Raw genomic sequence first — 24,597 nt, forward strand, 5'->3', positions numbered from 1 at the left:
TAGAAAGGACCTGGAAACGTGTCCTTGGAAGAGCTCTGGGCCTGTGTTTTTCCCTAAGCAGCTGGTCCAGCCACCGCAGACACAGATGACAGGTGCGCTGACTCAGTAGGACCCAATTCCAATTGCCTTCCATTGTTGAAAGAATCTAAAAGAACCTTGACTCCCCTCCAGGTCTACCCAATCTACAAACACTGCAGAGCACAAATGAATGAAGATTCATTGTCTCCTTTAAGAACCAGAGGGGTCCCCCTTCCCGTGCAGCAGGAAAAGCTCACACAGAATGAAAGCTATTAGGTCGGCAAATTTCTCCTTCCTCCTGGGGGTGAATTCAATTTCAGACCTGCCTAGGGATGGGGGATGCTGTCTTTCTTGTCCACCCACTCCACCTCCCCACCCATCTTGGGGAGAGAGGACGTGCCACTACTGAGCCCAGGCGTGATGTGTGGACTCTCCAGGGTGACAGGGATTTTTTTTTTTTAAAGAGAAAATGCTCTCTCTTTTTTTTTAGTTCCCAAGTTTTATTCAAGAACTCATACAAAATATTCCAGATCAATTTAATCCTCGTCTTCCTCCTCTTCTTCGTCCTGGTTAATCTAGAAGTAACGTAATTCGTAACTCTCTGTGCTGTTGGCAAGTATGCGCAACCAGTCACGTGGGTTATTTTTCTTCAAATATTTTTTGGTGAGATATTTCAAATACCTTTTGGAGAAAGTCACCTTGGATGTCACAGTGATCTTGTTCTTGCTCCTTTCGATGGTCACCACCCCTCCACCAAGGTTCCCAGCTTTTCCGTTCACTTTGGTCCTTTCTTGCAAAAACTGCTCAAAATTGGCAGCATCCATGATACCATCTTCTACAGAGTGGGTGCAATCAAGAGTGAACTTCAGAACCTGCTTCTTTTTTTGTCCCCCTTTGCCACAAGCTTTTTCACAGGAGCTATGGCAGCAGCGGAGTTAGAAAGGGAGTGAGAAAATGCTCTTTTTGTCTTTCCATTGAGAAGGCACCTTCCATGCTGGTGTATCCAGGGAGTGGAGACCATCACCCTTCAACAGAAGCAATGAACTTTAGTGAACATCATGTTTACATGTGTTTTATGCAAAGCACCACGCTTGGTGGTACCATGGGGAACAAAGAGATAGCTAAGATGAAGTCCTTGCCCTTAAGGGTCTCTTAATATATTTTAGGCCACAGACACTTTTGAGAATCTGAGGAAAGCTATGAACTTGCCCCAGAAAAATGCAACACACACACACACACACACACACACTCAGTTCTGTATCCATTTCAGAAGGTTTGCTGGCCCTCTGCAGCCAATCCGCAGACCTTCATAGACCCAGGATTAGGAAACCTTCCTTAAAGACGCGCACAATTATCTGTAGAAGAACAACCGATAGGCAATTTCAACAGAACACAGAAATGAAGCCAGGCTATGACAATGAGCCACCAAGTGCTCTGGGATTGCAGCAGACGACATCAAGAATCGATATTGTGAATCTCCATCACCATCAGGGAGCCACAACCAGCTGGCCCTGGAGGACTGGCACCGTGAAGGGAAAGGGCCCAGAGCCTGAAGGCAGCACAGTTGAGCATCTGGGATTCACTCCAAGCCAAGAGAAGCAGGAAGTAACAGATCCCGAAGGCTCTAACAGAATTCTAAAGAATTCCAAATTATAGCTGCAAAGAAAGATACTTCTATCTGGATGTCCCTAGGAAGAAGATTGGAAAGCTCATTAGAACACAGGTTAATGTGTTAACTTTAACACAACCTCCTTTCCCTGAAATTCTTATGCACACTAAAGTTTATGTGCATAAACTGAGATCCATAGAAGACAATGTATCCAAGGTTACACCGCCTGTTGGTGATAGGACTCGAACCCAGAACCCCTAATTTCCCCCAAAATGGTCTTTCCTCAACACTGAGGCAATGGGTCTCCCAGAGGTGATATTCACAAATTTATGCACACTAATGTTTATGTGCATGAGAATATTAGGGAAAGGAGGGAGTGTTAAAAGTGCAGACATATGCCCTTCCCCTCTCATTCTAGGGACACAAGAATCTGCCTTTTATAGCATCCCATGTAATGCAGCTAATCCACAGACCACACGTATGTGGCCTTTGAGTGAGGGGGAGCTCTCATGTTCAAGAAGATTCATCTTTGGGGGCTCCCTTTCTGGGTGAAAATCACAGAGCTACTAGCCTGATAGAGCACGGATATAATCATGCCACCTCTCCCTGGAAGACAGCACATTATCTCTAAGCCTGCAAGACTTGGGGCTCCTGACAGGAAGGTGAGGCAGGAGGACTGAGCTTGCCCTTCACTCAGGGAACAGGGTAGAAGCCAGGAGTTCCCTCTCTGCCAGCACCCTAGAAGACCCTACTCATTCCCCAGCGCTGGGGGAGGGGCTGCTTCCTACCCCTCAAACCTCTTCCCCGCTAGCTGCAACAGATGCCAGCTCCACCATATTGGTCATGCCCACTCCAGCCCCACCCTCATCTACGCTTGGACTTTGGGAACATCTAGTACCTGTGCTCACTGGGGGCCTCCCAAGCTGGGGTCTGGCAGGGCTGAACCTGGGACTGGGGTTGAGAAGAGGAAGGTAGACAAGGAGGAGCGGGGAGCAGCTCAGAGCCAGAAGCAGTTCTGCACAGCTCTGCACAGCTCGGCGGGAAGAGCTGGCTCGAACAGGGCTCTGGCTAGGTAGACAGAGGGTCTGAGTCTATGTAGCTGTGAACAGTCCAGGGTTGAAGGGGGAAGGGACACAGAAGGAATGAGAGCACAGGCTCCAGGCCCCATGGCTCAGACTATCAGGCATTTGCCCTGGGCCAGCCTGAAGGTGTAGAAGGCAGCAGGTTTTGTTGCACTTGGAAATGAAGCTCAGTAGCAAGGAAACATGGGAATATACACATGTACACTCATGTACACACATAGGTACACACACAGGTATACACCTGTTTGGAGGATGAGGATGGAATCACAGGATTCTGTCAAAACCTTCAGAGCTCACCTGGCCCAGTGCCCTCATTCTATAGGTAAAGAAACTGAGACCCGTAAAGGACAATGTATCCAACGTTACACTGCTTGTTGGTGATAGGACTTGAACCCAGAGCCCCTAACTGCCCCCAAAATGGTCTTTCCTCAACATGAGGCAATGGGTCTGGCCAGAGGTGATATTCACAAATTTTAACAACCTGCACAGCAACACAGCCCCAGCAATCAGAATGGACATTGCAACTGCGTTAGGATCCCGGAGGCCCGCTGAGATACTCTTTTGCTTGCTGGATTCAGAAGAAGTCTTGGGGTCCGGGCGTGGTGGCTCACGCCTGTAATCCCAGCACTTTGGGATACCGAGGCGGGTGGATCACCTGAGGTCAGGAGTTTGAGACCAGCCTGGCCAACATGGCAAAACCCCGTCTCTACTAAAAATACAAAAATTAGCCGGGCTTGGTGGCCGGGACCTGTAATCCCAGCTACTCGGGAGGCTGAGGCAGGGAGAATTGCTTGAACCCAAGAGGCGGAAGTTGCAGTGAGCCAAGATGATGCCACTGCACTCTAGCCTGGGCAACAGAGTGAGACTCCATGTCAAAAAATAAATAAATAAATGTAACTGGAGCTTCCAGTGTCCCTCTTTGCAAGCATTAAAAGGCCTGAGAAGGTGGAGGTGGGGTAGAGGAGAAGTTCCAGGCAGAGTTGGCCACCCGATGCCAGCCCAGAAGTGAGTTTCCTGCTTCAGATGGCTGCTTCCTCCCTGGTCCTTGGATTTGGTGAGAAAAGGGGCAATGGGAGGGGGTAATTAGTCTTGCCTGATATTATCTCCCACTTCAGACCATCTTTCACCTCAAAAAATAATGTAAAAGCCCCAATTTGACATCTGTATTTATCACCTTGCTGCTTGATGGCTGAAGAGTGTCCTTGAGCTAAAACATCAGCAAGTACTTAACCTGTCCTGTCACAACCCCAGTGGGAAGGACTGGGTGTAAAACCACCTAGTGGGAGCCAGTACCAAGCACTCAGTACCTGCAGGGGTCCAGTGCTGCCAGCTGGAGCCTAGAGCTGAACTGCAAATTGCAGAGGGGAGAGGCTGCCTCCTTTCTCTTCCAAGGAAATGAGGAGGACATGACCTCTCTCAGTTCCACCCTCTTGCCAAAATAGACCAGAAAGAGCTGCCCCAGCTGCCCTGCAGCCTGGCTTCTCCTACCCTCCCGTGGGCCCCAGCTCCTTTTAGAGAAACTCATCCTGCTCTGGACTCTCCTCCCTCCTCACTCACTTGAGGCCTCCATGCCCTAATTCAGAATATGAGCTTTGAGTCAGATAGACTTGGGTTTCCCTACCTCTGCCACCAACTACCTGTGTGACCTTGGCAGGCTGCTTAAAACTTTGAGCCACAGTTTGCTTATCTGTAAAATGGGAGCAATACTCACACTTCCCCGCCGGCATCATGGTCATCATTGTGAAAATTAGATGAGATAGTGCATATGAAGTGCTGAGCACAGTGCCTGGCTCAGTCAATAGAGGGTAGTCATCATTACCATCATCGTGATCCTCATCATCCCCACCACAGCAGCAAAGGAAGCTAATAAACTGCTCCCTAATAGAGTCCATTTTGGGAGGGCTGAGGTGCAGCTGACCAGAGCACTAACCCAGAAGTAGGTTCAGCATCATCGGTCCCGCAACAGGACTGGAAAGTTGTGTCCTCCAGCACTTCCCCAGGGGGACACCCACTTTGATAAGCTACGTGGGGGTGGAGAGAGACCTCACCAAAGTACATGCTTCATACAAGAGCTCACTGAAGCCCTTCTAAGGAGGATATATTCATCATCTTGCAGCTCAATGGCTGAGGAGTGTCTGGTCCTTAGCAGGGTGTTTGCTTGTGAGGACGCATCAGCAAGTAAGGGCAGAGCCAAATTGCTGAGGTGAGTAGTGGAGAAACTGAGGCTGCTGCCAGCCTCCCCTCTTCTACCCTGTGCTCCTCCTGCAGGGCTCAGCTTCTCCTCCAAACAAGTGTTAAGCAAATACTTAAATAACACCAGTGTGAAGGCATTCTGAATTATTAACATGCCAAGGCACCTCGTATCCCAGCCTGGCCTGCCTGCCCCCCAGAACCCTCTCCTAGTAGTGCAGCCATATATCCCTGGGTATTTTAGAAGTGCAGTCATTGGCTGGGCACAGTGGCTCACGCCTGTAATCCCAGCACTTTGGGAGGCTGAGGCAGGCAGATTACCTGAGGTCAGGAGTTCAAGACCAGCCTGGCCAACATGATAAAACCTCGTCTCTACTAAAAATACAAAAATTAGCTGGGCATGGTGGCAGGCACCTGTAATCTCAGCTACTTGGGAGACTGAGGCAGGAGAATCACTTGAACCGAGGAGGTGGAGGTTGCAGTGAGCCGAGATCACACCATTGCACTCCAGCCTGGGTGACAAGAGCAAGACTTCATCTCAAAAAAAAAAAAAAAAAAAAAAAAAAAAAAAAAAAGTGCAGTCATATATCCAGGGGCACAGGTCAGGAGAGAGATGGGGCTGGGAAGCAACGTTTTCAAAGCCCACCCTTTGGCCACCTCCTCTGAATGTTTCACCATCTTGATCTCCGAGGTTCTCTCTCGTGCAGGGCTACTCAAAGTGTAGTCCACCACCCTTCGGCAAACTACTTGCTCCAGGTCCAGGATGAGATAAGTTCAGGAATTACAGGAAGTATTTAGATGCTGTACTTTTCTAGCAATTTGACAGAGCAATTTTATGTCAGTTTAATCTCATATTTAACAACTTGGGTTTGTATTTTGTGGGTCTCTTTTTCCTTTTATTTTTCCAGCAATTCTTTTGTATTCTGTTTTACAAAAGAAGCAGCCTGTAATTGATAAGAAATTAGAAAGAAAGCAATTTGCCCTTGACTACACAGAGCTGAAGAAGCTCTTCTCCAGATGTCTTTTCCTTTTGGTCTCAGCAACGTTCATGTCAACATATTACAATGTGCAGGGATTCAGGGGATGCAAAAGGCCCCCAATGGCCTGACCCCAGCAGCACACTCTGGCCCCGGGCAGCTCTCCATCTTTGCAGCCAGCTCGGAACTGTCTTTCTCCACAAGTCCTTCCTTTCACTCAGTTCCCAGCCCCGTCTCCTCCCCTGGAACCCATGGGACTTTCTGTCTGCACCACTTATTTGACAATTTACTGAATTTTTAAAAATAATAACAATTGAGTACAAGGCTTTGCGCTATTAAATTAAACATAAACCTCCTCAAGTTTATCCCTGCTTTCTTCCTCTTGTGGTTACTTTTCGACCCCTTGTCTTTGTGTGTGGAATCCTCCCCTGCTCGGTGTTTGTTTGTTTGTTTGTTTTTGAGACAGAGTCTCGCTCTGTCACCCAGGCTGGAGTGCAGTAGTGTGATCTCGGCTCACTGCAACCTCTGCCTCTCAGGTTCAAATGATTCTCCTGCCTCAGCCTCCTGAGTAGCTGGGGTTACAGGCGCGCGCCACCTCACCCGGCTAATTTTTGTATTTTTAGTAGAGATGGGGTTTCACCATGTTGGTCAGGCTGGTCTCGAACTCCTGACCTCGTGATCTGCCCGCCTTGGCCTCGCAAAGTGCTGGGATTACAGGCGTGAGCCACCGTGCCCGGCCCCCTGCTGGTTTTGAGGCTTCTTGGGCTGTGTGCCCTGTCCACACTTCTCAGCACCGCCTGCCCTGCTGGGCGCAGGACACTGCAGTGGTAGAGGCAGAAAAAATAGATCCAGCACCAGGGCTGATGAGGGGGTGAACAGCAGATAGGGAAAGGGAGGAGTGAATAAACTCCTCTCTCCTTTTTCCATTTTTATTTCTAAGCACCAGGGCTTTTTGCTTTTTGTTTTAAAATATATTGTTGGGTTTTTTTAAAGTCATGCATACAAAAGGTTAAAAAAACATTCAAAACCTACAGGAACAGGCTAGGTGTGGTGGCTCACACCTGTAATCCCAGCACTTTGGGAGGCCAAGGTGGGCACATCACGAGGTCAGGAGTTCGAGACCAGCCTGGCCAACAGGGTGAAACCCCATCTCTACTAAAAATACAAAACAAAATTAGCCAGGCATGGTGACACACGCCTGTAATCCCAGCTACTCAGGAGGCTGAGGAAGGAGAATCGCTTGAACCCAGGAGGTGGAGGTTTCAGTAGGCCAAGATCACACCATTCCACTCCAGCCTGGGCAACAGAGCAAGACTCCGTCTGGGCCGGCAGGGCGGGGGAGGTGGCGGGGAGCCTACATGAACAGACAATAGGAAGAAAGCCTGCAGCCCACCCAGCCCAGGATCCTTCCACAGAAACAGCCACTCCTGCTCTCCCTGCAAAGCTGTTCCTGCAGACACAGGCACTTTGCAGCAGATCTACCCTATCCTTTTGCAGGTGTGAACACACCACATGTGCATCTGCACTAGCTTCCTTTGTTTTAACAGTAGATCTTGCAGCCAGCTACCCTTTCTCATGTGCACTGCTACTCATGAGATCCTTTCTTTCTCAGAGATCTAGAGCTAGAGGGGTCCTCAGAAACTGGTTCTTCCAGGAATGCCCAAATGGGGCCTCAGGTGAGGGTGCCTGCCTGGCTGTATCCAAGTCACCTGGGACCACAAGGCTAAGCATCCGGATCTAGGGCCACGCCCCCACTGCGGAGATTTGTGGAGGGCACCTGGGACTCATTCCTATGTTTCTTTAAAGCTTCCCAGCCTGGGAATTCGGCGAGTCTCCCACCCTGACACATTTTGTCTACTCTCCTCTTGTTACAAATAAGGAAACTGAGGCTCAGAGAGGGGAAATGATTTGACCCAGGTCACACAGGAAGTTAGTGGCAGGGAAAGGCCCAGAAGAGCCCCGAGTGCCTGACTCTCAGCCAGGTGCGGCGCATCTTCCACTGTGTCAGGTCTTGGGGCCTGTATTAATTTCCTAAGGATACTATAACCAACTACCACAAACGGGGTGGCTTAAAACAACAGACGTTTCTTCTCTCACAGTTCAGGAGGCCGGAAGTCTGAAATCTAGGTGCCGGCAGGGCCATGCCGCTCTGAGGGTCCCAGGAAAATCCTTCGTCGCCTCTCCCGGCATCTGGTGGCTGCAGGAGTTCTAGCCCTGCCCACCTGTCTCTGCCTCTGGCGTCACATGGCCTTCTTCCCTGTCTCTCTCTTCTTCTTCTAAGGACCGTCCTCATTGGATTTAGAGCCGTCCCTAAATCTAAGATGCCTTTTCCTCGAGATTCTTAACTAATTACATCTGCAAAGACCCTGTTTCCAAAGAAGGTCACATTCTGAGGTTTCAGGTAGACATGAATTTGGGGGGGACCAAAATTATTTGACCCTTCCTTCATAAACAGTTCCCGTGGGCAGACTGGAGGCTTGTCTCCAGGCTCCCAGCCTCCAGCCTCTGAGATTCTTGGCAGCCTTAAACTTTGGGGGCCAGTGGACCCAGAAGGACAGCTTCAGGATAGGAGTTACACATCCACATTGCTGGACATAGTGATCCAGGCCCCCTTTGCAGGCTGGTGCACCCCTCCGCAGCTGCTGTGAGTGGGGGCTGCTCACAGCTGAGTGCTTCTGCTGAGAACTGCCCTGGCCCCCTGGCTACCTGGCCAGGAATTCTGGGTGTTTCTAGACAAAGGCAATGATTGAATGATACTAGGGTACAAAATGCCTGTCTCGTTGTCTCAAGGTGGGACAAATTCTACGGATCTACTCTGCTCCAGAGCTCCCCATGGGATCAGGCTGAGGCTGCGAACCCACACATTTGCCAAGCATCCTCTCTACCTTCTCCTTACAAGCTTCACCTGAGAGCCCACCCTTGAAAAGTCACTTGCACAAGAAGCCCCAATTCAAATTCTGCTTCTAGGTAACCTGACCTAAAAGAGCGGGGGAGCCAGGTCCCGTGTGACAGGTAGAGGAACCAGAGATGAGGGCTCTCTTTCCTGAGTCAGCAAACCTCCCAGCCCTCCTCCTCATTCAGCCGTCAATCTGCAAGTCTAGAAAGCAAGTGTTAATTGGGTGAGAACAACTTGGGCATGGGCACTGTTGAGAAAGAGAGGATGGGGTGCTCATGGCAAAAGGGGAAGGAAAAAAATAAATAGATATCAGCTGGGCGCGGTGGCTCATGCCTGTAATACCAGTGCTTTGGGAGTCCAAGGCAGGAGATCACTTGAGCCCAGATGTTGAAGACCAGCCTTGGCAACATAGTGAGACTCATCTCTACAACAAACACAAAAATTAGCCAGGTGGTGTGCACCTGTAGTCCCAGCTACTCTACTCGGGAGGCTGAGAGTGGGAGGATGGCTTGAGCTCAGGAGGTCAAAACTGCAGTGAACTATGATCATGCTACTGCACTCCAGCCTAGGTGACAGAGTGAGACCCTGTCTCAAAAAAATAATAATAAAATTAATAGATATTGCTATGGAGCTTGGGTTGTGGACATAAGATGCACAGATAGGAACCAGCTTGATCACCATTACAGAGTGAAGTGTCGGCATGCCAACACATCAGCTCCTCTCAGCTGTCCCTGGCACAAGTCACAAAGGGTTTCTGAGCAGGAATTCATTTCTGGGTGCCCTTACCACCCTTTGCCCTATTGCCTTGTTTAGAAGCAAGTCACTGGTCCTGCCCACGCTGCACCAGGATGTGAGCACCAGGAGATGTGGATCAACAGGGACCACCAGAATCCACCTGCCACAGACCCAAGAGTTGGCAGGACTGTCTGCTGTTCTTGTTAGTTAATTGTTTGGTTGGTTAGTTAGTTAAAGCAAGAGGAAAACATTGGGCAATCCAGGCAGAGAGAACAATATGGACGAGCACCAAAAGAATGAGCATGGCCTGGTTGTAAAAGCACCAGTCATTCTACATGGAGGAGTACAAGGAGGATTGTTGGAAATGAAGCTTGAATGTTGGGCAGAGACCACTAGAATAGGGAGGGCCCTGTGTGCTAAGCAAAGGAGTTAGGACTTAATCTTGAAAGTCATGGGTAGCCACAGAAGGATTCTAGAAGGAAAATTATTTGATCAGGTTTTCATTTTCTCTTTTTCTTTCATTCTCTCTCTCTCTCTCTATCTTTCTTTAGCTCACTGTAACCCAGAATTCCTGGGCTCAATTGATCCTCCCACCTCAGCCTCCCGAGTAGCTGGGACCACAGGCACCTTGCTAATAGATTTTTATTTTAGAAAGATTACTTTGGCCAGGCACAGTGGCTCACACCTGTAATCCCAGGACTTTGGGAGGCCTAGGTGGGCGGATCACCTAAGGTCAGGAGTTTGAGACCAGCCTGACCAACATGGAGAAACCCTGTCTCTACTAAAAATACAAAAAATTAGCCAGGGGTGGTGGCATGTGCCTGCAATCCCAGCTACTCAGGAGGCTGAGGCAGGAGAATCGCTTAAACCCAGGAGGTGGAGGTTGCAGTGAGCCGACATTGTGCCACTGCACTCCAGCTTGGGTGACAGAGTGAGACTCCATCTCAAAAAAAAAAAGAAAAAGAAAAAGAAAAAGAAAGATTACTTTGGCAGTGATATGAAGGGTAATTTGGAAAGTGGTATATTAGTTATCTATTGCTACATAGCGTATTATCTCAAAACTTAGCAGCTTAAAACAATGAATATTTACTATTTCACCTGGTTTCTGAGAGTTAGGAATCCGGCAGCAGCTTGGTTGTCATTCAGGGCTTCCTATGAGGTTGCAGACAAGCTGTCTAAAGGCTTGAATGGGCTAGAGGATGTGCTTCCAAAATGGCCCACTTCGATCCGGCTATGATATCTGTCACCCCATTGATTGCCAGGGTTGATTCCGCTGATCTGGATGGTGCGGTAGGTGTCCCCTTCCTCTCTCACTGCTCCACATGTGTCCTTCCCAAAGCTATGCGCTAGGTTGAAGAGGACGACCTTCCCTGATAGAGGGCTGTTCTTTGGTCAGGGGTATATGAGTGGCTGTGCTCCCCTGCTAGAACCTCCAAACAACTTCCCAAAATGGCCCACTCATCTGCCATTCACAGAAGGCCTCAGTTCCTCACCCCATGGGCCTCTCCATGGTGCTGCTTGCAACATGGCAGCCAACATTGGAGCCAGTGATCCAAGAGGGAACATGGGGGAAGTCACAGTGCTATATGACCTAATCACATACATCACTTCTGCCATATTCAATCTGTTAGAAGTGAGTCAGTAAGTCTAGCCTCCACTCAAGGAAAGAGGAATGAGCCTCCATCTTTGGGAGGGAAACCTGTTGAAGTTCTGCAGATATATTTTAAAACTGCAGGCCAGGCATGGGGCTCACGCCTGTAATCCCAGCACTTTGGGAGGCCGAGGTGGGTGGATCACCTGAGGTCAGGAGTTCGAGACCAGTCTGACTAACGTGGTGAAACCCTGTCTCTACTAAAAATACAAAAATTAGCTGGGCATGGTGGCACATGCCTGTAATCCCAGCTACTTGGGAGGCTGAGGCAGGAGAATCACTTGAACCCAGGAAGTGGAGTTTGCAGTGAGCCAAGATCATGCCATTGTACTCCAGCCTGGGCAACAAGAGCAAAACTGTCTCAAACAAACAAACAAACAAACAAACAAACCCTGCAAGGTGGTTAACTAGCCTATAGGCAGAGAGACCAGTTAGATTACAGGAGTGTACCAGGAGAGAAATGTAATGATCTGAACCAAGACAGGAGCACTGGAATGGAGAGGAGGGGCATCTTGAAAAGTTATTATTAGAGAGATGGCTTATGGGGTGCAGGGAACTGTGATAGACCAGGGCCAATTGGCAGGAGCAGCCTTTGGAGCACGCGCCCTTGGAGGCAATACCCCAGACATCCAAGGTCAGTCTGAACTGCCTCCACCTGCAGACAGAAGGGTGGTGAGCAATGCTTGACCAATGGGCCCCCGAAAGTCTTGGATTATGGTAGGTTTCTGCAGCAGCTTGGGGGTGGAGCCAGCATGAATCAGACTGGAACTTCCTGGACCTCAGTGGTGAGAGCCTCCAGAATAAGATTAGGATGAAAACAGCTCCCCCCCACTAAACCACACAGAAGACAGGAACTGCTGGTAGACAATCATAATGGCAAAGCAACACATTCTGAGTCAATATGTCAATGACAATAGCTTCACCAAACATTCTGGATGTGGCAAGTATCTGTGTGTTCACTCACTCAACAAACATTTGCTGAATGTCACCATGTCCCAGGCATTCTGCCAAGCCCTGAAGAGAAAACCTAAGATGTTTTTTCTAATTTTATTTATTTATTTTTTAGTTATTTTTATTTTTATTTTCATGGAGACAGGGATCTTGCTAATGTTGACCACTCTAGTCTCAAACTCTTGGCCTCAAGCAATCCTCCTACCTCAGGCTCCTAAGGTGCTAGGATTATAGGCATCACAGTGCCAGGCAAAACTAGGATTTTTTTTTTTTTTTTTTTTTTTTGAGACAGAGTCTTACTCTGTGCTCAGGCTGGAGTGCAATGGTGTGATCTCAGCTCACTGTAACCTTTGCCTCCTGGGTTCAAGCAATTCTCCTGCCTCAGCCTCCCAAGTAGCTGGGATTACAGGAATGCACCACCACGCTGAGCTAATTTTGTTTTTTTAATGGACTTTTGCTCTTTTTGCTCAGGCTGGAGTGCAATGGTGCAATTTCAGCTCACTGCAACCTCTGCCTCCCAGGTTCAAGCGTTTCTCCTGCCTCAGCTTCCCGAGTAGTTGGGATTACAGGTGCATGCCACCACATCCAGCTAATTTTGTATTTTTAGTAGAGATGGGGTTTTACCATGTTTGGCCAGGTTGGTCTTGAACTCCTGACCTCCAGTAATCCACCCCCCTCAGCCTCCCAAAGTGCTGGAATTATAGGCGTAATTTTTGTATTTTTAACACAGATGGGGTTTCGCCATTTTGGCCAGGCTGGTCTTGAACTCATGACCTCAGGTGATCCACCCACCTCGGCCTCCCAAAGTGCTGGGATTACAGGCATGAGCCATGGTGCCCGGCCCAAAACTAGGATTTAAAATAAAATCAGACTGCTCAACAGTGATGCTGGAAGCTAGAAGACAATGGAACAATACTTTGAAAGTTCTGAAAGAAAATTATGTCTAAACTGCAATTTTATATCCAGCCAAACTATCGATCAGCATGTGAGGAGAGTAAAAACGTGCAAGGCTTCAAAATTTTTACTTCTAATGCACCCTTCCCCAGGAAGATATGAAAGACTTCTTCCACCAAAGAGAGAGAGAAAGAATTCTCAGGGTAATGGGAAAGAAACAACTCTAAGATGCCAGCCAAGTCAACAAGTTCAATTTGAAGTAAGAAAGTCTTCAGGAGGGAGGTCTTTAAGAAAAAGAACAAAAACTCTTGTGCCAGGTGCAGTGGCTTACACCTGTAATCCCAGCAGTTTGGGAGGCCAAGGCAGGTGGATCACCTGAGGTCAGAAGTTTGAGATCAGCCTGGCCAACATGGTGAAACCTCATCTCTACTAAAAATACAAAAAAAAAAAAAAAAAAAAAAAATTGAGCTCTCACTCAAAAGAAAAAAAAATACTGTTGCATTACGAGGTCAAAATTGTTTTTCTCTTTTTTAGATGGAGTCTGTCTCTGTCACACAGGTTGGAGTGCAGTGGTGCAGTCTTGCTTACTGCAACGTCCACCTCCCAGGTTCAAGCGATTCTCCCACCTCAGCCTCCCAAGTAGCTGAGACTACAGGGGACTGCCACCATGCCTGGCTAATTTCTTTGTATTTTTAGTACAGACGAGGTTTCACTATATTGGCTAGGCTGGTCTCAAACTCCTGACCTCAGGTGATCCACCCACCTCGGCCTCCCAAAGTGCTGGGATTACAGGCTTGAGCCACCCTGCCATAGAGATAAATTAGTAAGATAAATTGTGTAAGAGAGGAGATAAAATCACAGTACACAATAGGTCAGCTGTGAACAGTTTTACATATACACACAACGCAAACACTAAATAACGGTTTAACTAAAGCTGTCATAGGAGGATGGGTGTCAAGGAAGTGTGTTGAGCTTGGAAACAGGTTGTGTGGTCAGGTCTCCCAGCTTAGGAGTGCTGGATCCTAAGATTCCACTATAGAAAGTCTATTCATAATATCTAAATTTTATAAATAAAATAGAGGTAAAAGCATGTTATTTAGAAATCTGGAGGTAAATTGCATAAGAAAAAACTTAAAAGGTTAAACATGGTTACCTCTCAGGAGGAGAAATTGAGGTAGGGAAGTTTTATTATAAGTCGTATCATATATTTAATTTTATAAAATACATATGCCTATTACTTTGATTAAAACAAATTTTTAAAATATTTTAAAGAATGGCTAAAGGAGTAGGACTAACATATGTAGACAACACTGTCCTTTTCCACAAAGAGAAGAGAGAGGTTGTGGTCTGCATACCCAGTGAGCAGGTTTTAAACGGAAAACAGAGTCAGAAGTCTTCTTTGCTGAGTCACAAAAGATCCAGGCGTAAAAAGGTCTAGCTCCTGTACTTAGGGGAAACTACATCACTGCCCTCCATGTAGTGGCAGGTGAAGAACTAAGAGCCAAGGAAGTCAGCTAAGGTTTCTGCAAAGCAGTATCTGAGCCCGAGTTGAATTGTTTATCCATATCATAAGGTTTACTTGATAAGTCAAACTGGGTTTATGTCTCCTAAAAAGTCTGTGATTGGTTCCCCTTTTCTCCTTTAGATTTAGAACAGTCTTGGAAAGACCCAGATAGTCTTGATCATGTAAACAGGCACCAAGGTGAGGTGCTAAGCCTTCAGTGTGGGAAAAGGAGAGCAGCACCCCGTGGTAGAATCCAGTCTGTTGTTTTAGCCTGTCCAGCATCTAATTCCTCTTTCTGGTAGGACACCATCCCCCGTGCATTCTCAGCCCACGTGGGGCTGACCCCTCTGCCAAGCTTCATCGGGGAGCACCCAGGCCTAGCCAATGAAAGCACTGTGTATCCTTGACTATCATGATTGGTCAGAAGTGGGCATGTGACCTGGGCTGGACCAATGACAGCCCTCTCCAGGGTTTTTGCTGAACCTATTAGAGGAAATGTGCTAGCTGACTGCTGGGGTTGCTATGAGCCCCCGATGCAAGTATGAAGTTGCTGATACTCATCTGGCTGCCACCTAGTAAAAAACTACCTGAGAATGAAGGCTACTCAGGGAAAAGCAGCCCAGAGAAATGTAACGAAAGAGGTTCCTGATGACATCATCTACGAACCTGGATCCAGCCATGCCGGAAAACAGGAAACCTCTCAATGTTTTAGTTACTTGAGTCAACAAATTCCCTTTTGGGGATTTTATGCTACTTATAACCGAGACTCTTGAGTGATACACCTTCCTGGAGACAACGTGGTAAAAGTGGGAGATCCCAAAGAAAAGGCAAAACATAAAGTCAGAATAACCAGGTTATCTAATCATCCATGATCTCCCAACCTCTGTGTTCTTCCATGACTAACCTGATGCTGATGCTGGAACCTTTTTTTTTTTTTTAATCAAGGTAGCTTATTCCCTCACAGGTACATACAGGAAAAGGCCTACTGCACAATCCTGCAAATACTCCTAATTAGGAGGGTCATGTGATGATATACCTGAGCGGCTCTCGTCCTCAGATGTGTAAATGGCATCGAGTTCAGTCCTTAACTGATGCAAACATAGTCTCTTAATCTGGCCCCACTTACAGCCATCAAGTCTCTGCCCAAACTCTCCCATGGGTGAGGACAGCCCCTGACTCATTGTCAATTCTTCCATTGAGCCGAGAAACAAGAGCACAGCTAGAAAGTTCTTCCTCTGTCTGACTGAGACAGCTTCTGTTTCTCTGCACCTAGAGCAGATCCCTAGATCTGCTCTCCAGGGCAACATAGGAAAAGCACAAACCCACTTCCAAAGACAGTCCTTCAAGTATTTAAGGAGCGCTGTCATGTTCCTTTTTACTAGTAAGGAGTGTGTTCGGCCGCATGAAGCAGAAACCATACGACCATGGCTTAACCAAAGGCAAAGATAGATATTTCTCATCTTACAATAAGTCTGGGGCTGGGCAGGTTGGACCTGGTGTGACAGCTCTATGAGGTCCTAAGTGTCTTCATTTATTTTTCTCTTTCTGCTCTACCATCTTTTATTTTTAAGTTACTTTTTAAATGTATATTTATTTATTTAATTTTGAGACTGAGTCTTGCCCTGTCGCCCAGGCTGGAGTGCAGTGGCACGATCTTGGCTCACTGCAACCTCTGCCTCTCGGGTTCAAGCGATTCTCCAGCCTCTGCCTCCCAAGTAGCTGGGATTACAAGCATACGATACCGCATCCAGCTAATTTTTGTATTTTTAGTAGAGACTGGGTTTCACCATGTTGGCCAGGCTGGTCTCGAACTCCTGACCTCAGTGATCTGCCTGCCTCGGTCTCCCAAAGTGCTGGGATTACAGGTGTGAACCACCGTGCCCGGCCTACCATCCTTAATAGGTAGCTTTCATCCTCATGGTTGCCTCACAGTTATGGAGTGGGTGCTCCACCTTCAAACTCCAATCCACACCCCAAGCAGGAAGGAAAAAAGGGAAAGCAACAGGAAATAAAAGGTTCCCAGAAATACCCAGCAGACTTCTGCTCATGTCATATAGGCCAGAAGTGTCGCCCATGGTCTCCCCAAGTGGCAAAAGTGTATAGTATATCTTTTGTTTATTTGTTTAAATCTGGACACATCTCAAATAAAATGATGATGCTATTGATAAAAAAGAAAGGGAAAATGGACATTGGGAAAGCAACTAACAGTTGCTTCAGAAGCTTTTTCCAGACAAAATTCATTTATGGAGAGGCAGCATTGGAGGAAGGCTGAAGCCTTCATTTGGGGAAGGGGGTGTCAGACCCCCGACTTCAAGTCCAGGCTCACCACTTCCTTACCTGTGTGACTTTAGGAGATATTCTTGAGTTATTTGAGCTCCTGTCTGCTCATCTGTTTAATGAAGATAAATGAACTCTTCTCCAGGGCTTCTGGGGTGATTAGAGCACCTCTACGCAAAATGCCTTAACACTTTAGACAGGCAACAAATGAATTAACATTTTAATTCTTCTCTTACTTCCTGTAATTGCTTATCATGTGACATGTTTCTAGTCCTTTCCTCCTGGACATGCTCCCAGGTTCTGTTCTAATGTCTCTGTTTATTTTTATTTTTATTTTTATTTTTTTGAGACAGAGTTTTGCTCTTGTTGCCCAGGCTAGAGTGCAGTGGCACGATCTCGGCTCACTGCAACCTCCGCCTCCCAGGTTCAAGCAATTCTCCTGCCTCAGCCTCCCGAGTAGCTGGGACTACAGGCGTGCACCACCACGCCTGGCTAATTTTTGTATTTTTAGTAGAGACACGGTTTCTCCATGTTGGTCAGGCTGGTCTCGAACTCCTGACCTCAGGTGATCCACCCGCCTCAGCCTCCCAAAGTGCTGGGATTACAGGCATGAGCCACCTCGCCCAGGCTGTTTGTTGTTGTTGTTGTTGTTGTTTGTTTTGAGATGGAGTTTTGCTCTTGTTGCCCAGGCTGGAGTGCAGTGGTGAGATGTTGGCTCGCTGCAACCTCCATCAGGTTGGCCAGGCTGGTCTCAAACTCCTGACCTCAGGTGATCCACCTGCCTCGGCCTCCCAAAGTTCAGGGATTATAGGCATGAGCCACCATGCCCAGCCTCTAATGTCACTTTCTAAATGCAGCCCCAGGATGGAACACAAAACTCCCTTGTGTTTTGCAGAGTGGAGGACAATGGGCTATTTACTGTCCTTATTCTGGGCACTGTACTTCCCACTCGCACTGCCTAGATAGCTGCCTTGATAGCCTTGTGAGCCAAGATTGTGGCAGGTAAAGGGAACCCCACACTCACTTCTCCTCTCTGGGATCTTGGCCTGTTGAAAACAGACAGAAGGAGCTAAGTAGGGACCTGCACACAAAGTCAGGCTTTATTACTGCAGAGCTGAATGCAGAATTGGCAGGGTCTCCGACTGCCTTCCTCAAATCTAGTGCTTGCACAACTCTGACAAATCTTCCAATAGCAGCTAAAGAACTTAGAACCCAGGGAGCAAGGACCCACCTGAACCTGCCAGCAGGAGAAGGCCTGCTCTATCTGCTTAATCCAGGACAGCTGGGAATAGAGCCCCAGCTGTACATCCCGCCTCCACCATCACAGGTGAGCGGTGCCCCCTGCCACGCCCTGCAGGAGTGCTGTGTGCTCCCCAGGCTGTCCCATCAGATGGGTGGTTCTGCAGCTGGAAGAAGAATGAGGAGGGTGGTGAACGAGGCCATGGTAGGCCAAACAATGCCTGCCACCCAGAAGACATCTATATCCTTATCCCCGGCACCTGTGAATCCATTACCCTATGAGGCAAAAGGACTTTGCTGTTGCAATTAAGTCAAGGACCTTGAGCTGGGGAGAGTATCCCCCATCATCCAGGTGAGCTCAATGTAATCACAAGCACCTTTATAAGAGGAAGGCTGGGCGGTGGCTCACGCCTGTAATCCCAGCACTTTGGGAGGCTGAGACAGGCAGATTACCTGAGGTAGGGAGTTCAAGACCAGCCTGACCAGCATAGAGAAACCTCGTCTCTACTAAAAATACAAAATTAACAGGGTGTGGTGGCACATGCCTGTAATCCCAGCTACTCAGGAGGCTGAGGCAGGAGAATTGCTTGAACCCGGGAGGCAGAGGTTGCGGTGAGCTGAGATCGTGCCATTGCACTCTAGCCTGGGCAACAAGAGCGAAACTCTGGAGACTAGAAGGTCAAAAGTAGAAGAAGGAGATGGGACAATGGAAGCAGAGGTGGAGTGATGAGCTTTGAAGATGGAAGTAGGGGCCACAAGCCAAGGAATGCAGGCGGCCTCTAGAAGCTGAAAAAGGCAAGGAAACGGATTATCCCCTGGCTAAACAGACTCTCCCCTTTGATTTTAGCCCCATAACACTCATTTTGGATGTCTAACCTTCAGAACTATAAGATAATAAGTTTGTGTTGTTTTAGCCACTAAGTTTGTGATGACATGATAGGAAACCAAAACAGGGCTGAAAACAGAAAGGACCGTGAGAAAAGTGGAAAGAAGAAATCCTCCCAACGATGTTGCATTTGCAGTCGCCAAAGACCCAGGAGGCTTCGCAGGAGCTCCAGGTATGTCGTTCCCACTCGCTTTGCCACCCAGCTGTTTTTTCCATCCTCTGAGGCTCAGCTCAAATGTCACCCCCGTCGTGTTGCCCTTCCTGAGCTAACCTGACCTGGCAGAGTTCCCCACCCCTTGCCCTGGTGCACAGGGCACTGTCTGTGGCACTATTCTGGACAGCCCACCTCTGTACTGTAGTTTTTTGTCTGTCTTAGTCCCTTATTAGAGGGGGAGCTCCTTGGGGATTGGAGCTATAGTCATTTCTCCTAAAAGTGTGTTAGACTGAGCGGAATTAAGCCAAGCCCTCCACATCTTAGACTTGCACTACTGATTTCATTTCAACCCCGCCCAGCCTTTCAAAGCTCATTACCCAAAACAGAAGCTTTCCCTCTCTTTTAGTGTCCTCTCTTGGCCATCAGTGTAAATGTCGCCATGGATACCTGGTATTTTGTTTGCACACCTGCAATAGAAGTCTTTCCCCCCAGAAATTTTGAATCAGGACCGAGAGGTTCCAGCCCAGGCTGACGGCTCCCCTGAATGGAAGACATGTAAGCCCAGCCACTGTTATTTTCACTGGATATTTTCTACCCCAAGTTCCGAGCATCCCAGAAAGCAGATGTGGGGAAGAAGCAGGAGGCAGAGGGCAGAAAGGAGAGGGAGGGCTTTCTGTGCTCCCACAGTGCCCTGTCCCTGGTTTTAGTCAATCCCTGAGGCCCAGTGGCAGCTCTACCCTGGAATTCCTGAGATGCCTCTGGGGTCTTTCCAGAAGATTCCTGTTTTGCTTAGCCCAGCCAGAGTTGATTTCCATCAATTGCAACTAAAGAAGTCCTAAAAAACTTGGAATGAGCTAGCCCAAGCCAAGAACAGAGTGCTGGCACATTACATACATGATGTGTTCCCAAACCAAATATGGTAAAGCCATACCCAGAGGTCATGAATGTGGCCACCCTGTTTATGCAGAACACTGTAGAAAATCCAGAAGGAGGAAAGGGGGCCTATTGTTCCATCTGTCTGGCTGCAGGGCAGGGGCCAGGAGGAGGCAGGAGGGCAAGATGGAACATGGAAACCAAATCATGGGGTGGCACAAAGCATGGGGTATGGCCAGGAATTGAAACAGTGAGGAGCAGAAGCCAAAGATGCCAGGATTCAATGCCCAGATAGAAAAGGCACAAACCACAGGAGTGGGCCATGGTCCAACTAAGGGAGGAAGCTGCCCTTTGGGTACCAGAGAGCTCTGATTAATGCCCTAGGGCAGGATCTGTTCTTTGTGCATGAACACCTCTCTTGAAGGCCCAGAATCCCTGCCACTGGCACCACCCACCTTGGTAGACCCACTGAGTCATGAGTCCAGTTCCTAAGCCCCAGTCAAACCTCAGTCAGGATCACAAAGCTCATGCATTTGACTCATGGGGTAGTCTATGGTGCTGGATTCTGTACCTCTTTACTCTTCTTTTAGAAGCAGTCTTAGCAAGCTTAAGTAACTAGTTTCCCAGGCCATGATGGATTGGATTCGTGCATTAGAAATGGGGAGAGATGGCTGGGCGAGGTGGCTCATGCCTGTAATCCCAGCACTTTGGGAGGCCAATGCGGGCAGATCACCTGAGGTCAGGAGTTCGAGACCAGCCTGGCTAACTTGGCGAAACTCCATCTCCACTAAAAATACAAAAATTAGCTGGGCGTGGTGGCGGGCACCTGTAGTCCCAGCTACTCAGGAGGCTGAGGCAGGAGAATCGCTTGAACCCAGGAGGCGGAGGTTGTAGTGAGCCGAGATCATACCATTGCACTCCAGCCTGGGCAACAGAGTGAGACTCCATCTCAAAAAAATAAAATAAAATAAAGAAATGGGGAGAGATGGCTGGGCACGGTGGCTCACGCCTATAATCCCAGCACTTTGGGAGGCTGAGGTGGGTGGATCACCTGAGGTCAGGAGTTCAAGACCAGCCTGGCCAACATGGTGAAACCCTGTCTCTACTAAAAATACAAAAATTAGCCGGCGTGGCAGCTGGCGCCTGTAATCCCAGCTACTCAGGCAGCTGAGGCAGGAGAATTGCTTGAACCCAGGAGGCAGACGTTGCCTTTTTGAAACTCTGTCCCGCCGCCTCCAAAAAACAAAGAAAGAAAGAAATGGTGAGAGATGCTATTAAGGAATCACCATCACAGCAACCAGAACAGATATGCTACAGCAGTGCTTCTTGGCCCCAGCCCTGATGACACTTGGGGCCAGCTCCCTCTTCATTGTGGGGGCTGTCCTTTGCCTTGCAGGGGGGTTACCAGTAGCACCTCCTCTATTTATGTCAACCAAAAATGTCTCAGATATTGCCACATGTCCTTGAAGGACAAAATCTCCCAGATTGTGAACCACTGTGCTGTAGGAAGACAGTAAGCAGCAGTTACAAGTCCTCCAACTCCTGACAGCTCTCTTGCGCTTTTGCCATGCAGACGAATAGTCCCCAAGAAGCTGCAGGACAGTGCTGACCAGCCCATCTGCGAAGACCCTGTCTCAGAAAGCGTGGGAAGTGTATGCCCAAAGGATGACAGCGCTTCCCTGGGGAGGGTCGGAAGATGGGATGTTTTTCTTCTCTTGGCATCTTTTGACAGTGCCTGGCACATGGTAGACCCTCAGTAAATATTTGAATATTTGTTAAGTTAAATTAGATTATAAAGGTTTCTAGGCTGATTATGTACTGGTTTTGGACTTAGAAAGGGATGGATTGTTAAGCCTTTTTTTTTTTTTTTTTTTCCAGACAAAGTCTTGCGCTGTCACCCAGGCTAAAGTGTCTTGGCACAATCACAGCTCACTGCAGCCTCTACTTCCTGGGCTCAAGTGATCCTCCCCTCCCAACCTCCCAAGTAGCTGAGACCATAGGTGTGGGCCACCATGCCCACATAATTTTTTTTATTTTTTATAGAGAGGGAGTCTTACCATGTTGCCCAGGCTGGTCTCAAACTCCTGGCCTCAAGCAATCTTCCCACCTTGGCCTCCCAAAGTGTTAGGATAACAGGTGTGAGCCATCACACCCAGCCTTTTCTGATGAGATTTTCTCAATCCTTCCAGGCCCATCTCCATTCCTGCTTCCTTCCCAAAGCCAGTCCTGAGTCTTTTCTCTCATGACCCCTCTCCATCTTCCTCCAGCACTCTGACCTACTATATGCTTATCTCGTAGGTCAAGAAGAGGTAAGAATCTCTGTATCCCACTCAAGAGTGTGCACCAGGTGCAATCAGATAACCAGGGTGTCACAGGGTACAGGTCTCTGTCTCATGTGTTGTTTTTTTTTTTAAGTTTTTTTACAGACAAGGTCTCATTATGTTGTCCAGGCTGGACTCAAACTCCTGGCCTCAAGCAATCCTCCAGCCTCGGCATCCTGAGTATTCAGGACTGCAGGTGCACACCACTGCACCAGGCTTCTGTCTCATTTCTGGTTTGCGGTGTGTGCCCCTTTCTCTTTCACTGCTCAAGGGGTAAAGAAAATCGAGATCTGACCTATAGGACCAAAATTAGGGGAAAAAAAAAGCACTGCTGTCTGGCAGCTGCGGTCTCTCCAAACATACTCTCTTTTTTCTCAGAACAGCATGATGAAAAACATAAGCTGAGCCAGAGTAACTGCCGTCTGGCACAGCACAGGGTAGTTGCGTGCGTGCACACATGTGTGTGAATGTGTGAGTGGATAAGGATGCGCATGCTGGAGAGCGAGTGAGAGCGTGTGGGAGGGTACGTGAGGAAATGCGTGTGTGTGTACTTGCGCACACAAGCTCTATACACGCGTTTTCTACTTGGGGTTATTCAGGGTCTGCATTCCAGTTGTTGGAAGCAGATCCTCAGCTGAGTGGCCTCTTTTGTAACCAGGGGCGTAGGTCTGAGCATTTCTTTTTGCAGTAGAAATGGGCTCTGTGATGAGTCACACCAGTAGCTGGACAGAGGGGAGACTTGGCTGAAGAAGCAAGTCTTCCTGAGCTAGTCTAGGGCAGCCACGGCCAGACCCTCACACAGAGACAGCCCTAGAAAGAGTGGCCCGTGGCAGGTGTGGGAGGCTCCTGGAGCGTAGCCACTGTCTGGGAGGGTCACATCTCTGGACATCAAGGTGGGAGCACACAGCTTGGCATGCACCCAGGGGCCTGGGCAGACCTTCACACTCACCTTGGAAGAGATGAGCGAGCAGCCATTCCCGCTGGCCCAGGACATTCACACCATGGGAATTCCCAAGGGCTCTGTCCTAAGAGATCTGATCTGAAATCCAAGCTCGGCCTGAAAAGAAATTGGCCCAAGTCATCCTAGTCCAGTCCCCACTAGGTGCTAGCTCCCAGCCCAGAGTCCAGGACAAGCACTCATTCCTATGCTCCTGCTGGGAACCAGGAGAGAGACTTACACACCAGGAGAGAGAATGAGTTATGCCACGTCCCAGGGGCGGCCTTTCAGGGTGGTCAGGATGAACCAGGAACTCGCAAACAAGCTGAAAAAGGCACAGCAGAGAAACAGATGAAGACTCACACTGAGAAAACACTTAGGGGGATGTGTCACTGGCACCGTGCCAAGCGCTGCATCATCCACCAACTCAGATCTTCAAAGCAAAGCCTAGGGGCACTGGGGCATTAGGCTGCTCAGCGGGCGGATGAGCAAACCGAGGCTCAGAAAGCGGAAGTGACTTTCCTGTTAGCACACAGCTATTAAGTGCAGAGCCAAGATTCAAACAAAGTCAAGAATGAGGTACAAAATGTCTAGCAATCAGTAGGCTGGTTAAATAAACACTGATTTATTTATGGAATACTGGACAGCCATTGACATTTCTTGGTAGAAGAATAGTTAATGGCCTGGAAAGATGTTCAAGATATGTAACTGAGCAGAAAAAAAAAAGCAAGGTACAAAACAGCATGTGCAGAGAGATTATTAAAACATAAAATACAGGCTGAGCACAGTGGCTCCTGCCTGTAATCCCAGCACTTTGGGAGGCCGAGGTGGGTGGATCACCTGAGGTCAGGAGTTCGAGAGCAGCCTGGCCAACATGGTGAAACACCATCTCTACTAAAAATACAAAAATTAGCAGAGCATGGTACATGTGCCTGTAATCCCAGCTACTTGGGAGGCTGAAGACAGGAGAATTTCTTGAACTGGAGAAGTGGAGGTTGCAGTCAAGATCGCACCACTGCACTCCAGCCTGGGCAACAGAGCAAGACTCCATCTCAAAAAATAAAAATAAAAAAACACACACAAAATACAGAGGTATGATTTCCGAGAAAAAACTCAGAATATCAGCAGGGGCTTTCTCTGGATAATAGGAGTAGGTGTGAGTTCTACTCTATGGGTTTGTTCCTTTTTCTTACAATGATCATTTTGTAACAATGACAAACCTGACTTGGAAGAGTCCAGGCTGTGTTTCAGTCGTGTGGGGAGTGGGGGTGAGGAGGCGGTGTTTTGGTAGGGGGTGATGAAGGGGTGATGGCTGGCACTGTGAGGTGATGGCTGAGCAGGTAGGAGGGTGTGGTGAGAAGCAATGCCTTTCCTAGGAACACATCCATCTTTCTTTTTCTCTT

General features: G+C 48.2%; 1 pseudogene; it reads right to left on the bottom strand.

Moving 5' to 3' along the window:
• Positions 1-554: 554 nt before the first annotated feature.
• Positions 555-23,563, bottom strand: LOC129012362 (large ribosomal subunit protein eL22-like; annotated as a pseudogene).
• Between the last annotated feature and the right edge of the window lie 1,034 nt (positions 23,564-24,597).

The sequence above is a fragment of the Pongo pygmaeus genome, chromosome 15 (assembly GCF_028885625.2).
Source record: "Pongo pygmaeus isolate AG05252 chromosome 15, NHGRI_mPonPyg2-v2.0_pri, whole genome shotgun sequence".
Lineage (NCBI taxonomy): Eukaryota > Metazoa > Chordata > Mammalia > Primates > Hominidae > Pongo > Pongo pygmaeus.